The 17,178-nt window shown below is 45.6% G+C and overlaps 1 protein-coding gene across 1 annotated transcript in view; it reads left to right on the top strand.

The window, feature by feature from the left end:
- The first annotated feature begins 4,199 nt into the window (after nt 1–4,199).
- Nucleotides 4,200–17,178, top strand: part of KLHL5 (kelch like family member 5) — a 76,078-nt gene continuing 63,099 nt past the window's right edge. The window contains exon 1 of the mRNA XM_062213586.1: nt 4,200–4,259. The gene's annotated coding sequence lies outside the window, so the exon portion shown is untranslated. The remainder of the gene's footprint in view (nt 4,260–17,178) is intronic.

The following is a 17,178-nucleotide window of genomic DNA, read 5'->3' as shown; positions in this document are numbered from 1 at the left end:
ATCACAGTTTAATCTTTTAATTCATCCTACTCACGCACCCAGGACTCAGAGCAGAAAATGAAAAGTCAAATCATTTCCTTATTAAGGGCATCTATACACAAGGGTTAAGTTCTGCTTACGCCCTATCAGTACTCCATTTTAGCCAGATTAAAACATTCATTGTGGAGGGGCAGAAAAGGGAGCAATCCAGACACCCCCATAACAAATGTCAGGTTTAACAAGAGAAATTTACATTTTAAAGCATGACACGTTTACTTGATCTAAGTTGTATGTGACACAGGAAACTTCAGCATGAAATTGCAGATATGGGGAAGCCAGACCCAGTGTTATGCTTAGGGTCAATGAAGCATGGACAGCTAAGTGGCAATGCGATTGGGTAAAAGGGGTCTGAACTACGGGAAGCAGACTGACTGGGGAGACCCGGCACCGCCTGTGTGTCTGTTCAGGTTCTTCTCGGCTCCTTGGTTGTAGCATTTCTTCTGGGTCTAAGATAGGATCCCTGTAGAATGAGGATCTGACAACCAAACAAGGCAGATCCAAGAAAGCCTTTATGGCCAGATCTTTACAGAAGATGTGGAGCAGTTAGGGGAGTCTGGACTTTATGCTTGGCTTTGTCGGTGGAGGGTGTTCTGGTTTCTATGACAACCTTGGGGAAGGGGGATTCCAGTTTCTGGGCATTGCTTCCCAGGACCCTGAGGGATGAGAAACAGGAAGGCAGGAGAAGGCCAAAGAGAAATTGTGCTTCTGGACTGCTTGTGAGGCCTTCACTTTGGGGGTTTCATTTTCTGTGCCCCAACAATTGTTAAGCTGTCTTGATTATTGTCAATCAAAATTATCTGAACAATCACAAAGGATATTCTATTAACATCAATGTAGTAAGTTATCAGTAAGAAAATGTTAGGTTCAGTTATTCCACTTCTGATCATTGCTATATGGTTTCCTCTCAGGGAAAAATAGTGAACTTCACAGCATGTACTGATCCACCATCATTCCTTTATTCTACAGATCCATTTATGGGCCAAGTTGTAGATCTCAGCATAAATTCTTACCTGTGACTGTTCCTTCAAATTCTATTCCCTAGCACTGAGAGATAAAAATAGCCTTTTAGATTCTAACTTTATTCGAAAGGCAGAGAGACAGAGATCGCCCACCTACCAGTTCACTCCACAAATGCCCAGGATCCAGGAGCCAAACACCTGCCCACCAAATTTTCATTTTAAATAGGGTAAATTGAGGCTGTGTTTTAGGCTTAATTAATATGTCTGAAGTCATACAACTCATAAATTGTATGAAAGGCCTTTGGCCATCATGAAAAGGAATATAAGCTACGTCTCCTGCATGGAGTCATTCATTCATTCAAAAATTACTTGTTGGTTATCTGCTGCTATGTGACAGATATGGTACATAATAGACACTGAACTAAACTGAACAAAGTTCTGCTACCAGCCAGCTAACATTCCAACAGGAGTGGAGAGGTCAACATTCAGATCTGACGGCGCTAAAAAAGATTTGTGGAAAAACAGAGTGGACGTTTGGCCTAAAGGGTAAGCCACCAATTGGCATGCCCACATCCCATATCAGAGTGCCTGGGCTCAACTCCCAGTTTCAGTTTTCTGCTAACGCACACCCTGGGAGGCAGTGGTGATGGCTCAGTAGTTGGGCCCCTGCCACCCAGTGAAAGACTTGGATTGCGGTTGTGGCTCCCAGCTCAACCTGGTTTAGTCCTGGCCATTGCAGTCATTCGGGAGTGAACAGGTGGACAGGAACTCCTGTCTGTTTCTCTGCCTCCCAAATAAAAAAAAATTAAATTAAAAAAATTGGGGGACAATGGAATGAAAAAAATGTTTATTCTGGTTCAAAAACTTTTTGAAAACTATGCAGATGCAGTCTTCAGAAAGGTCAGAGAAATGCATGTTATGAACAAGTTGCATGGATTTCTTTTTTCTTTTTTTTTCTTTTTTTCTTTTTTTGCACCAAAATCAATCTCTTTTAATTCCACTTTTCTAGAAACACTTGGCCCTTATCGGCACCTCGTATATACCAAGTGGTGCTAAGTGCTGAGACGTGAGGAGATGGGGAGTCCTGCAGGTTGCTCTAGGATGGTCAGGAAAAGGAAGAGGGAGCCAGCTGTGTGCATAGCTAAGAGCCCGCCAGACAGTGGGACATGGCATCATTGATGTGTTGGCAGGAGTCAGGTGTGAGGGAACAGCGTGAGAACCAGTGGTGGGAGCTGAGGCGAGCCAGATCACAAGGGGTATTCTACTGGATTGCTTCTACTGGGGTGATGGAACAAATAGGATGGAAATACAGACTAGGAAAGCAGAGAGAACAGACTGCAGGAGAGAACAAGAAATGCATTTAACAGGAAAAAAAAACTGCATACAGGAACTCCTGGATTCTTAAGATTAATTTGTTTCTGCAGTCTGAACTGTAATCTGATGTGACTGCAATGCTTTTCTTGTCTTTCTCAATAGCAATTCCAAAGAAAGATAATGAATTAAACCTCCAAAACTGGACAAGTAACTGAAGTGGGTAGAAAATGAAAACCAAGAGAAGAATGTCATTGGCTGCAAATGTGCACAAATGTTAACACTGAGAAATCAAATGCGGGCTGAAACGTGTGGTACCACATTCCAAACATTCAGACTATGGGTTTACAAAACTTCTTTTGTACTTAACGACAATGCTACTGATATAAGTTTTAAATAAACATGTGGGCGTCTGCAAAGCGGAAGGCATGTCTCTTCCAAGTGGCTCTGATAAAAAACGTTTCCTGAGCTTTGTGATTGAGACGTATCTCCTTCCTGATGGTAACAATATTAAATTGTCCCCACGCTTCCTTTCCAACTAGCAGCCCATGTCGGTGTTTCATTGTTTTACATCTTGTTGCTTTTTCTAATAAAACATCCGTGAATCCATCTTCTAAGGTCCCCCAGGCTGCAACTGGTTACGTTATCCGATTATTAGTCTTCTGGACCGCTTGCTTGCATTGGGCCTTTCTTTGAGGGATGCTGATGCTCTCGCGAGCCAATGTTACTTGTGGGGGATGCCCACAGGGAGCCATCAGAGGGCACACAGCCAGCTCGCAGCAGGACACACGAATCTGCAAGGGAGGCACACATGCAACACTTTGAGAACCAGAGGGTGGTGGGCATTTCCTTTACACATCACTCCAAGATGAAGACAGGAAGCCCCTTACCCACACAGAGTTCCTGGGGCGCTGGAGGGGGGAGGGGAGTGGGAAGGGAGCAGAGACCTCAGCTTGTTTTGCTACTGGTGAGTTCACACAGGCAAAGGGCTTCAGATCAGTGCTGGGCATAGAGCTGTGGATACATTAGTGCTTTTCTCAGCACCTAACGTACAGGAGGTCCATCATCTCCATTGGCCAGAGGAATGCCTAAGGAATCTGCCCGTTCAGATTCGCACTGTGCCACCACTGGAACACAGAAGGTATGGTCACAGTGTTGAGGGCGCTCACTGGGATGGCACAGTTGTCAGATCATCGCAAAGGGAAAGAACGGTTGGGGAGGCTGGACCGGACAGCCAACTCCGTGTGAGTTGGCCCAACGCTCCAAGCCAACACAGGCCGGCCGTCTGTTCGTCTTCCAGCCCTGCAGAGGGACCCCTCCCCCAACTCCCACCCCCAGGAAGTCCCCTTATCCCAGTTGCATGGAGCCAGGGACCACTGGAATCTTTGCCAGGTCCGCCCCGCTCCGCCTCCTCCTCGCCAGACCCCGCCCCGGCTGACGTCCTTCTCCCCTCCCCCAGCGAGCTCGTCTCGGCCCGAAGGCGCCCCGCTCCTCCCCGTCCCGCGGCTCGGGGAGACCGCGCGCGCCGAGCGGGGGTAAAAGAAACCGCCAAACGCGAGGCGGCAGCGGCGGCACCCCGGGGGGCGGAGCCTGCGGCTGGGGGGCGGGGCCCGACGGCCGGGGGCGGGGCCGGCAGCCGCTCGCGCCGCGCCGGGACTGACAGGCGAGCCGGCCCTCTCCCGCCCCCCACTCGCCCGTCCGCCGGTCCCGCCCGCCCCCCCCACTCCTCACCGAGGCGGCCCGACGAGTTTGCCCCGCGGCCTGGCGCGGCCTGACGGAGGGGGAGAGGTTCGCTCCGGGCCGGCCGGCGCCGGGGGTAAGGCTGCCGGGAAGGGGCTGGGGGCGCGCGGGGGGCCGCGCATCCCTCCCCTCGGCTCGCCGGCCCCCGCCCGCGCCCGCCGGGCCGCCCCGCCCCGCCGTGACCCGCGGCTGCCTGCGGAGCCCGACGCGGTAAGTGCGACTCCCTCCCCGGCGTCGGGGCGCGCCGAGGCCCGCGCCCCACCCCCACGCGACCGAGCGCGCCGGCGCGGACCGCGAACCCGGGCCGGGCGGGCGCCTCCTCGGGGCGCGCCCGGGGCTCGAACCCCGAGCCGGCCTCGGAGCCGCGGCGCCGCTCTGGAAGTTGTGGGCGCGGAGCGGTGTCCGCGGCCCCCGCTGCCCTGCCGGACGGTTGCTGCCTTAATAAAACACGGCAAAACATTTCGGATCACCCCCCCAGCACACCCCCCACCATCGTTGCCGCCACGCCGCGAGAACCTGCGTTCCTCTTAATAATCGCCTCACAGCCTGAGTGTGGAAGTAGGAGAGGGTCTTTGAGGAAGAGCCGGCCAACTTTTCCTGGTAGGCGTTGATGTCAGTGCCAACTCTGGGATGAGAAGCCGGCCGGAAGTTGCTTCTGTCAGAACGTAAAGCATGGTTTCTTTTGATTTAAAAAAAAATTTTTTTTTTTCACGAAATTCGAAAGGGCGCTCTCCCCACCCTCCTCTGCACCCCCGTAGTGTTTGATGCGCCTCTCTTTTTAAAAGACCTGGGTGCCGAGTGGACTAGCAGTTACTGGCACGCAATACATCCTGACTTCTCCTTGGGAAACAGCTTAATTAGTCTTTTTGGTTACTAGACCACTAATAATGACGTTTTGTTTGGTTTTCAGAACTTAGTGGTTCGACTGTGTTAGGATTTTTCATACGCTCTGCTGGGGTTGCCATGACTTAATATGAGTACTTCTGCTCACAAGCAAATACGGTGATATTTTTGGATAATAAGACAGAGGGAGGGAGAAGTCAATGTGAAATTGTAGGACAGGACTTAGTTTACACAACAGATAGTTCCAGAAGTGATTGGAAGCAGTGTAGTGTCCATGTGGTATGGTAGGCCTGAACAAACTAAATTTTCTAAGTGGCAAAAGTGAGATAGAGTGGGAAAAATGGCATAGAACATGAAAGGGAAGACAACGCCAAGTGCATGCTAAATGGCCCTGTATTAGAGATGAGGCACAGTTTAGGTTTGGGCTTCTTTGGCGCCAGGGGAGAGAGAGGAACAAAGCGAGTTTCAGTGTGTTTTATAATTTCAAGAAACAGAAATCCAAAGCAGTTCTGCCCAAGCAAGGCATTTTCTAGTAATGAGGCCTGACAGGAACATTTTCTCATAGGCCCTAATAAAAAGGGAGGTTTGTGGTATAGTTGAAAACATTTTGAAAATTTTCCTACAGGAAATAGAAAATTTTGTACAATGTATTTCCATAAAGGCAGTCATAAAACTCTAAGGATAAGTTCTCTGAAGACTTCACTTGATCCATTCAGAACATTTAGAATGATCCAGAACAGCATTTCCCAGCCTGTGTCCTAAGGGATGAGATGGTAATAGTTTCTTTCTTGAAATAAGAATCTGAGCTCAGCACAGAGATAGCTATGTTAGACAATTTGAATAGTTTTTTTTTAAACCACATAATGACGTTTACAGTGGTATATTCAGTTTGTCCTTTTACAGAGGGACATAGTCTGTGAAATTTCCCAGATTTTGCTGATGATGGAGCGCAATTTGAGACCCACAGAACCTGTAGAAATTTTGGAGCGCCTTTCCTTCAGGCAGTTCTTTGTGAGTATTGATTGCAGCTGAGCTTTGCTAAGAACTGCAGAACAAAAAATTTGGTCCTTAACTAAGTAGTAAGGGCTGAAGTGAAGATAACCTAAAAAGCCAGGATTTTAATATACTGTGTAACAAAAGGACAAGCGGCTTTGCCCCTGAATTCTGCCAGTTACCTGTTGGACCACATGGCCTCAATGTCATTTCCCTGTTCTGTGGCTCAGGATGACTGTGAATTAGACTAGCCTGAGGCAAGAAGTACTGTAGGAGTAATGAATTATCCTTGGGTGTAAATATGATGGACATTTTCTTTTATCACAAACACTATTGTTACTAATAATTTACTATCAAAACCTAAATTTACTATCAAAACCTAAATTCTGTAATCATAAGATACCTCAGGACACATGGTACGTTGTAGAAACCACAAAAGATCCGAAGCTAGAAAATCTGAAATTGTGCTATTAATGTGCTGGATTGTTTCCAGCAAGTTAATGAACCACTTTGCACAGATTAATGACTGCACAATTCCTTCCTTCCTTTCTTCTTTTCTTCCTTTCTACCTTTCTTTCTAGATTTATTTATTTATTTGAAAGGCAGAGTTTCAGAGAGGCAGAGGCAGAGAGAGGTCTTCCATCCACTGCTTCACTCTCCAGATGGCCACAATGGCCAGAGCTGCGCTGATCCGAAGGCAGGAGCCAGGAGCTTCTTCCGGGTCTCCCAAGGTCTTGTGCCATCTTCTGCTTTCCCAGGCCACAGCAGAGAGCTGGACCAGAAGTAGAGCAGCCGGGACTTAAACTGCCGCCCATATGGGATGCCAGCTGCAGACTGCGGCTTTACCCACTGCACCACAGTGCCAGGCCTGACAGTGCACAGTTCTTTTATGGAGTAAATCTTGAGGCCCTGCTAAGTCCTAAGGAGTAAAGGATGTGGATGAAATAATGTGTTAAGAATCTTTCACTGTCTGCACGTGTTCCATTCCTGAGTACAGAGGGCAGGGAGCGTATTTGGTTCCTGAGTTCCAGGTGGCAGGTACTCGGAGTTGAGAGAATAAGGACTTGATCCCAGATTTACCAGTGCACTCACTCCCTATGTCTGAATTATAGAAAAGTGTTCTCCAAATGATTCAGTGCTATGCAAAAGGTTGCCATTCGGAAAAGAAGTCGAGGGCCGGAGCAGTTCCTTCTCTTCACACCGTTTGTGAGAAAGGGGTTTGCTGAGTATGTGAGGTGGCGTAGGTTGCACTACGGCAACAAAAAACCCTCAAATCCCAGTAGTTTAAAACAGCAACAGTTTATATCGCCATGCCCAAGGAGGGTCAGCCTAAGAGCTTTGTTCCAGGTGGTCATTTGGTACCCAGCTTGTCAGAGGTCCCATCTCAGCACACACTTCCGCTGTTGCCAGGGGAAAGCATATAGTGAGTTGTCCGTTGGTTCTGAAAGGCTTTAATATGGAAGTCAAATGTGTAACTTCCACTGCCACTTCATTGGCCAAACAAGTCACGACTGCACCTAACTTCCAGGAGGTGGGGACACGCAGCTCTCCCATGTGCCAGAGAACTGGAGGAGTCTGTGCACAGTGGCTTCATAGTGCTGTGATCTGAATAACTCATATCCAAGTTCTCTCTCCCAGTGTTCCATTCAGCAAAGAGAAAACAGCATTTCTTTGTGTATGTGTGTGTTTAAACAGCATTATGCTAATGAGAATCTTAAAGATCTTTTGTTAATTTGAAATGAAATGCTTTCAAAAACTCCACAATGAGATGTACTATTTTGGCCCAGTGAATTTCTTCCTTTTTAAATTGTATGTCCATTCAGTAAACATTTATTAAATGTGAATAAGACACTGTGTTATATCTTGTGAGGATAGAAAAATGATTGGGAGGTTTACAGTTCCAACAGAAAATAGCTATCATTGAGTTCTCTCTCTCTTTATCTTTAGGGCAATATTAGCAGGGGGTGTGCATGGTTTTTTTAAATTAATTAATTTATTTGAAAGGCAGAGTTAGAGATAGAGGGAAAGTTAGAGCTATATATAGAGAGATCTTCCTTCTAGTGCTTCAGTCCCCAAGTGGCCACAACAGACCAAAGCCAGGAGCCTCTTTGTGGTCTCCCACGTGGTGCAGGGGCCCAAGCACTGGGGCCATCGTCTGCTGCTTTCCCAGGCTCATTTGCAGGGAGCTGGATTGGAAGTGGAGCAGCCAGGACTCAAACTGGTGCCCATACGGGATTATGGGATGTCGGCATTGCAGGCAGTGGTTTAACACTCTACACCACAACACTGGCCCTTGGCAGGTTTTTTTGTTTGTTTGTTTGTTTGTTTTTTGACAGGCAGAGTTAGACAGTGAGAGAGAGAAAAGTCCTCCTTTTTCCGCTGGTTCACCCCCCAAGTGGCCGCTACTGCTGGCACGTTGCAGCCGGCGCGTGGTGCAGATCCGAAGCCAGGAGCCAGGTGCCTCCTGGTCTCCCATGTGGGCGCAGGGTCCAAGGACCTGGGCCATCCTCCACTGCCTTCCTGGGCCACAGCTGAGAGCTGGACTGGAAGAGGAGCAACCGGGACAGAATCCGGTGCCCCAACTGGGACTAGAACCCGGGGTGTATTTGAAAGGCAGAATAACAGAGAGAAAGAGGAAGAGAGAGAGAGCAAGCGAGCGAGCGAGCTTCCATCCACTTATTTACTCCCCAAACAATCACAACTGTCAAGGTAGGTCCAGGCTGAAGCCAGGAGCCTGGAACTCTATCTGGGTCTCAAGTCCTTGGTCCATCTTCTGCTGTTTTCCCATGCACGTTAGCAGGGAACTGGATAGGAAGTGGAGCAACCTGGACTTGAACCAGTGCTCTGGTGTTACAAGCTGCAGCATAACCCACTGTGTCACAGTGCTGCCCCTAGTGGGATTTTTCACTATGATAAAACTAGATTCTCTCTCTCTCTCTCTCCCCTCTTTTTCTCTCTCACACTCACACACAGATAAGAGTATTTAAATGTTTATAGAAAAATAAGATATGTTTATTTTGATACAGAAAATTAAAAACTCATGCATAGTTTTTCTCATGCATAGTTTTTAAAAATAATTTGCATTTCCATGAATTTTTTAAAAAGCTTTTTTTTTAAAGGCAGAGTGACAGAGATGGGGAGAGGAAGAGAGAGAAAGATTGTCCATCTGCTAGTTCACTCCCCAAATGCCTACAACACCTGAGACGGCTCAAGCAGAAGCCAAGAGCCTAGAACACCAGATGCGTCTTCCACATGCGTGTCAGGGATCCAAGTACTTGTGCCATCATCTGCTGCCTTCCAAGGTGCACTAGTAGAAATCTGGATAGGAAGCAAAGCAGCAGGAACTGGAACCCGCACTCTGATATGCGGTGCAGGTGTTTGAAGCAGCGGCTTAACCAGCTGTATCACAGTGCCTACCCCTTCCATCAACTTTTTGAAGGTCCCTGGTGTATATATAGTGATACACCTCCTGCTTTGTTTGGCCTTCAGGATTTTTTCATGACAAGTTACACAAAATTACCTAAACTAGCTTAATCCAAAAGAATGTTTTGTTGGAAAAGGAATATAGCTTTGTGCCACAGTTCAAGAGCAAGAAATGCAGCTGGGCCCCAGAGAGAACTGGCATCAGTAATGGAAAGTTGGAAGGGAGGGCTAATTCCTCTCTCGCCAGGTCTGTATGATTTCTTGCCAGTTTCTCTCTCCACGTATGCTTCATCCTTTTTCTCTCTGTTGACTAATTTTTCTCTATCTTGCTATGACATAGGTGTCTTTCAAGTTCACACACTTGAACCAGAGCCTTTAGCAATTTTTGCAGATCTAAAATTTCTGTTAACCACATTTTGGTTAACCACCGTCAGAGTATGAAATTAATGGAACTGGCCAAAGTAAAAGTTAGGATACCTGGCAACTTTATATTGGCGAAGGAGGCTGTTCTAATAGCTTGCAATCAAAGAAACCTGAGGTTAAAGAAACACAATTAACATCAGCTTGCAAGTTCTAGTGGCTGATAAAGATCATCAAACTAATAAAGGAGAGCTGCAGCTGGCTTGTATGTACCCTGAGCACTTGCAGGTGCCATCTGCATTGTAATCCCTTCATCTAGCCTTTCTTCCGTGCCCAGGTTACTATCACTGAATTGTCTTACAATTGGCTTCTCCTCGGGACTGATTATGTAGGAAAAGTGGGGCACTCATAGATTCCCTTACTCCCGGTCTTTGCTATTATCCAAGCTGATCTCCTAGATGCACTCTGTTTTTAAGATTTATTTATTGGAAAGAGCTACAGAGAGAGTGAGAAAGAGAGAGAAAAATCTTCTATCCATTGATTAATTCTCCAAATGACTGCAACAGCCAGAGCTGGATCAGACCAAAGCCAGGAGCTTCAACTGGGTCTCCCACGTGGGTGGCAGGGGCCCAAACACTTGGGCCATATTTTCCTGCTTTTCCCAGGTCAGTAGCAGGGGGAGCAAAGCAGCAGGACAGGAACCAGTGCCCATATGGGAAGCTGGTGTTATAGGCGGCAGCCTTACCCGTCATACCACAGGCCCTCAGTCTGGGTATTTTACATTTTAATATGCTATTGCCATGTCTCTCCACTATCTTAATCTATTTTTATTATCAATACATTTCCATTCATTTCCTGTTAGCCATGTGTGCTTAGCTTCTCTTGCAAAGTTCCTGCTATGATTTGAATAGGATATGACTCCTAGACTTATGAAAAAGTTTAATCCCCAAAGTTTTAAGTTAATGGTACTAAGAAGGTAGAACTTAATCCAATTTGGTGCTTAGGAGGTGGACCTGGTGGGAGGCTCTTTGGTTGTTGGAGACATGCTCTCATAAGGTAGTTCTCTCCAGCTGGCTGATAATATAAGCCTGAGCGGAGCCCAGGTGTTCTCTTGCTTCCTGGCTTGTCATTTGATCCTTCCTTCTTTATAAACTCTGCCAAAGCCATTGTCTGGCCTCACCAAACTGCCACGCCACTGGGACCTACCTGACCTTGGACCGTGAACCTCTAAAATTGTGAGCTAAAATAAACCTGTTTCCTTTGAAAAGCTAGTACAATTCCCTTGCATTGTTTTTTTCTTAAGATTTATTTATTTGAAAGGCAGAGTTACAGAGAGAGAGAGAGAGAGAGACAGAGAGAGATCTTCCATCCACTACTTCACTCCTCAGATAGCCGAAACAGCCAAGGCTGGGCCAGGCCAAAGCCAGGAGCCTGGAACTTCATCCGGGTTTCCCATGTGGGTGGCAGGGGCTCAAGAATTTGGGCCATCTTCTGCTGCTTTCTCAGACACATAGCAGGGAGCTGGACTGGAAGTAGAGAAGCCAGGATTTGCACTGGTGCTCATATGGGATGCTGGTGTTGCAGGTGGTGGTTTACCCACTACACCATACCCCAGCCTCCCCCCCCCCGCCCACCCCGCCTTGCATTCCTTACCAGTGCAGTATTTCCTTTCTTCCTGGTTGAAAAATGCCCCTCACTTCACCTGAGCAGAAAACTGAAGGGAGGAACTATGGAGAAACGATGTATGTTGCCTGAAAAGAGGGAATTACAGAAAAAAATGAGGACCGAGGAAGGTGAATAAAACCTACACAATGAGACCAGGTGTGGCCGGCGCCGCGGCTCACTAGGTTAATCCTCTGCCTGTGTGCCAGCACACTGGGTTCCAGACCCGGTTGGGGTGCCGGATTCTGTCCCGGTTGCTCCTCTTCCAGGCCAGCTCTCTGCTATGGCCCGGGAGTGCAGTGGAGGATGGCCCAAGTGCTTGGGCCCTGCACCCCATGGGAGACCAGGATAAGCACCTGGCTTCTGGCTTCCCGTGGCGGCCATCAGAGGGTGAACCAACGGCAAAGGAAGACCTTTCTCTCTCTCTCTCTCACTGTCCACTCTGCCTGTCAAAAAAAAAGAAAAAAAAGACTAGGTGTGATCTGTCAGGAATGTGTATTAGGCCAAAGAAGCAGACAAAAAGGGAAAAGGTTTGGATTTTGTGTGTAGAAAATCAAGAATATCATTCTAAGATGTTTTTATATTGTTGCTGTACAAATTAAAGGGTCTGTTTGAAAGGTTCAGTTAAACATTTGTATATATTTTAAATAAGTTTTGTGATTTTTTTTTTTTAAACTTAGTTGCAAGGCAGAGAGAGGGAGCGCCCCATCTCCTGGTTCACTCCCCAAATGTCGAACAGCCAGGGCTGGGCTGGAACTCAATCCACATCTCCCAAGCGTGTGGTGAGGATCCAAGTACTTGAGTCATCCCCTGCTGCCTCCCAGGGTGTGCATTAGCAGAAAACTGGTATGAGGCACTGAGCCAGGACTCAAAGCCAGGCACTTCAACATGGCATGTGGGTGTCCCAGCTGACTCCTTAACTGCTAGTCCGTATGCCTGCCTCAACGTCTAGATCAGAAAACTACTACAGACTTGTTTACTGAGAAGGCTGTGAGACAGGATCACAGCTTGCCTGCGGGGCAACATCACATGTTTCTCATCAGTGGGAGTGAGCCTCACAGCGGTTCACACAACCAGCTTGTGCAGCTACCTAGCGACATCTCAGAAGCTCACACTGCGTGGGTTCCTGCGTGGGTGCAGGAACCGCCTTAGCCTTACACACTATGTCCCACAGAAGTCAACTCCATTGACTTCGCTTCCTGGTTTCCGAAATGTATGCCAATTAAGAGTTGTCACAGGGAAGTCAAACCTGAAGCTCCCTTATGAGATAGTTATAGTTCATTTGTAGTTCCCAAGTGCCTACGCAAGGTTTGCCAATCAGGGGATCATTTTTACAATAAGCAATGTTGCCTAGTAACATTGACATGTAATTCTACAGATTGCCAGGGGAACAGAGCTTGAGAGGTACCTGCAGGTTAAATGCAGAAAAGAAAAAGTGTTTGTTTAACTCTGCTCACACTTGTGTTATCCACAGTGGCTTTCACTTTGGAAGTATTGAATAATATTTTTTTTTTCTTAAACTCTATAATGGGTAAAGTGTGAAGCAGTCCAGAGGAAATGAAGCTGGAAATATAGGTAAGGACCATTAGATCATTAAAAACCATGAGTTTTACACTAAAGATTTTGGGTTTTATTTTATCTTGAAGGTAATGAAAACCAAAGAAATAAAGTTTGAAGTAGAGTAATATAGTCAGGAATTGCACTGTGGAAGGTTATTTTGACACTAGTATGGACAGTGGATAAGAGGATTTAGACTCAAAGTTAGTATGTTCATTTCAACTTAATATTTGCCTTTCTTTGTGGGAAATATTTCTCTAAGTAGAAAGAAGGAATACTCACTTCTGTGCTCCCCAGGCAGCTTACAATTGCCAGACAGGTTCAGCCGGGTCCCTTGACATTATTTCTTCTAAGCCTATTTGTCATTCCCTTCCCTTATGGAAGGCTGGAAGGACTACCCTGAAGGACCTCCAAAGAAAATTGGATATAATCAAATGTATGATTAACACTTGGAAATTCATGCCTTCACTAATTTCCACTGAGCACCATATGACTCACTAACGTGCCCATTTTGCTTTTTGCTGGAGTTAAATTATAGAACAGTTTATTGATGGCTTTTTTTCTTAAGTCCTGGTTTTAGGGCAAGCAGGGAGTTTTCTTTAATAGGTAACTGGTTTAATTAACGTTTGTAGTGATTAACCATTTCTAATTATGAGCAGCTCAGGGCAATCCACATTTTCTCCCTTAGCTTAAGTTGCCTTTCATGATGTGTTGCTTCCCGTACCTAGCTTATGTTCTAATTTAACTATATAAATTATAAACTGATTGGTCCTGCAACAGACTTAAGTTGATCTGTGATTGGCTCATTATAGAGCCGAGGCCACTTCCTGTTGGAGAGTGCTGATTACTTTTTCCACCCCCAACACCATCCAACTACATGGAAGAGAAGCAGTTTTGGATTTGGTTCAGGTCCATAAAAGACCAAATTATGGTTATCCAGATTGTTACTTTTTATGACACATAATTCAGTTGGGTGTCTGAGCACACGCCGAATATAATGGATCAGGCAAGAATTCAGCAGTGGTTTCCCATCATCTGGGTGGTATTTCAGTTTTTATCCTTGTACTGCAGCAGACACATATTTATATTTACAAAAATCTAAGGTGTAGAAAGCAAAGAAACCTTTGTTTGTTACAAGTCATCAAGCCAAAAGACTGTTTTCAAAAGCAAATCTTTTGTTATAATCATGTTATTAGGATATCAACCATGATAATTTTTATAGATGTGCTTGGACAATCTATTAATTTAGTTCATTTTAAAAATGTCCATGCTCCACTATCAGATATTGTATGGTTAGATCTTTTAGAGATGAAGAGATACTTTGATAAATTATCATGGGTCAGTACTTGCTCTATAAGAAATAATGGCAGAAATTAGGAGGGAACTGAGTAGGGAAAAATCTGTGAAACACTTGTATTTGGTGAATAAGGGCTATTTTGGCATTTAGTTGCAATTATGGTGAATTTAATGATATTCTGTTATAGAAGAAGGGATATGTTCTTCAAGTACTCAGTATTTCTTTTAGAGCATTAATAGCTTTTAGTTTGGTCCGATATTATAGGCAAAGAATGTGTCTTTGCTCTACTACCCACTACTAGACTCCTAACCTTGTACAAGTCTGTCTCCTGAATATGTACAGTAGGGATAATAACAACTCATCTGCCTCTCAAAGCAGTTGTGAGTAGCACATGAAAGTATTTTAGAAGCAAGAAGCAGTGAGGTGTACTGAAGGTGTCTTTAGCATTGGCCCTGGATTCAGATTAAACCCTGGTATTCAGCAGTTGTAGGTACCAAGACAAGTCACTTAACCTCACTTCGCTTCAGCATCCTCATCTGTAAGGTGAGGAGGGGAGTTCATAATTCATTGTAAAAGTATTTCAGAGGTTACTGTGCACATGCAGGCACTTAGGAAGCTGCTGTTACAAATCCAGACCCGTACTCAATATTTAGACATAGTATTTTCTTAATCCTATTTATTTATTTTAAAGGTTTATTTTATTTTTAAAAGATTTATTTATTTATTTATTTGCAAGTCAGAGGTACACAGAGAGAGGAGAGGCAGAGAGAGACAGAGAAAGAGGTTTCCATCCAATGGTTCACTCCCCAATTGGCTGCAACAGCTGGAGCTTCGCCGATCCGAAGCCAGGAGCCAGGAGACTCCTCTGGGTCTTCCACACAGGTGCAGGGGTCCAAGGAACCTGGGCCATCTTCTACTGCTTTCCCAGGCCATAGCAGAGAGCTGGATCAGAAGTGGAGCAGCCGGGTCTCTAACCAGTACCCATATGGGATGCCAGCACTTCAGGCCAGGGCGTTAACTTGCTGCACCACAGCAAGTTAATCCTATTTTAGTGAAGAGAAAACAGAAGATCAAGGAGGTACAGGTATTTGCCCAAAATATACAGCTGGCTGGTGAATGGCTTAGCTATTGACTGTGGTTCTTCCTGATCCGTCATCTAGGATGCCATTAATAGGCGATGGTGTGGGAAGCTAACTACAGAGGCCTTCTCAACTGGCTTCCTCTGAATTGACTCATAGCTTTAGCCTGATGCACACTCTTCCCTCTGCAAAATGTACTTACTGGTCCCCAGGGCCGTCTGCACACTCGTGGTTAAGTAGGCTGCTACATAGCTGCTCACGTCTGTGCTTGCCTGTTGGTTGTGTTTATTCACAAGTCTGTCTTAACTTGTCATAATAATTATAAAATGTTAGAGGGGCCAGTGTTACAGTATAGTAGGTTAAGCTTCTGCTTATGATGCCTTCACTCCCACATGAGAGTGATGGTTTGAGTCCTAGCTGCTCTGCTTCTGATCCAGTTTGCTGCTAATGTGCCTGGGAAAGCAGTGGATGAAGCCCAAGATGCCTGTGTGGGAGACTCCAATGGAATTCCTGGTTCCCGATTTCTGCCTGGCCCAGGTCTGGCTATTTCAGGCATTGGGGGAATGAGCAAGCAGAGATCTCTGTCTCTCCCTCTCTCTCTGGCTTTCTGCTTTTCAAATAAATTTTTTAAAAAATTAATAAACATGTAAATTGAGTGTAAATAAAGACTAAGGGGAGAGTCATCAAAGCCTACATCAGTGGCTCTCGATCTGTGAACCAGCTAATATGGTCTTAGACCATCAGTGGTGTTCAAGGAAATAAGGATCTCATACCAGAATGTAAATAAACTGCATCACTAAGTACACCAGGTCAGCTGAGTTTTCTTTTTTCCATTATAAAAGTCCTCCTAGAAGGGCCAGTGCTGTGGCTTAACAGGCTAATCCTCCGCCTTGCGGCGCCGGTACACCGGGTTTTAGTCCCGGTCGGGGCGCCAGATTCTGTCCCGGTTGCCCCTCTTCCAGGCCAGCTCTCTGCTATGGCCCTGGAAGGCAGTGGAGGATGGCCCAAGTGCTTGGGCCCTGCACCTGCATGGGAGACCAGGAGAAGCACCTGGCTCCTGGTTTCGGATCAGCGCAATGAGCCGGCCGCAGCGGCCATTGGAGGGTGAACCAGCGGCAAAAAGGAAGACCTTTTTCTCTCTCTCTCACTATCCACTCTGCCTGTCAAAAAAAAAAAAAAAGTCCTCCTAGAAGAAACCAATGATTCATTTACAGTCTGGCACAAGCTTTTCCCCAAAGTGGACAGACTAGTGATCTAATGGATTCTGTATTCATATTTTTTCACAAATGCTTTTAAGTTCACACTCCATTAATAGAAACCATAAATGGAAAGCATAGATGATGGATCATTATGAGCATGGCTTAGGCAAGACAGAGGACCCAAACTCAGTAGGAGACTTATATCAAATACTTACCCTATGGGAAAGATTTATGAATGAATGTGCGTTTATGTGTTCAAGTTAAGATAATGTCTTTAAGGGTATGTAAATATCAGTTATAGGAGGTTTTCACTATGCTCAGAGTTCCAAATGGTCTGGAAATACATCTTTGGCCTCGGCAGCTATTGTAGCTCTGCCTGCTATCTTTGCTTATCCTGTGCATGCCTTGTATGTCTTTATTATGCTGCATTGCAGTTTTTAAATTAAATGTCAGTCCTGTAAGTGCCTTGAAAGCCATAGTCCTTTCTGTAACCTTCATAGCATTGCCAGTCTAAGAAGATAGTAAATGAGTAATTTTGATAAAATTTATTTAGTTATTTGAGCAAGAGTTTAGGATGCTGTATGATCATATTGGTAAATAGACATAATATACTTTGGAGATTAAAATGTACTCCATTTAATTTTTTTGTCTTCGTCTTATAGGTATGTATCACAATGTTTTTAATTAGGGAACACAAAGAAGTGATATTAGATGGC

This window comes from Lepus europaeus, chromosome 16 (assembly GCF_033115175.1).
Source record: "Lepus europaeus isolate LE1 chromosome 16, mLepTim1.pri, whole genome shotgun sequence".
In the NCBI taxonomy this organism is placed as follows: domain Eukaryota; kingdom Metazoa; phylum Chordata; class Mammalia; order Lagomorpha; family Leporidae; genus Lepus; species Lepus europaeus.
This window is presented reverse-complemented; position numbering and strand designations above follow the sequence as displayed.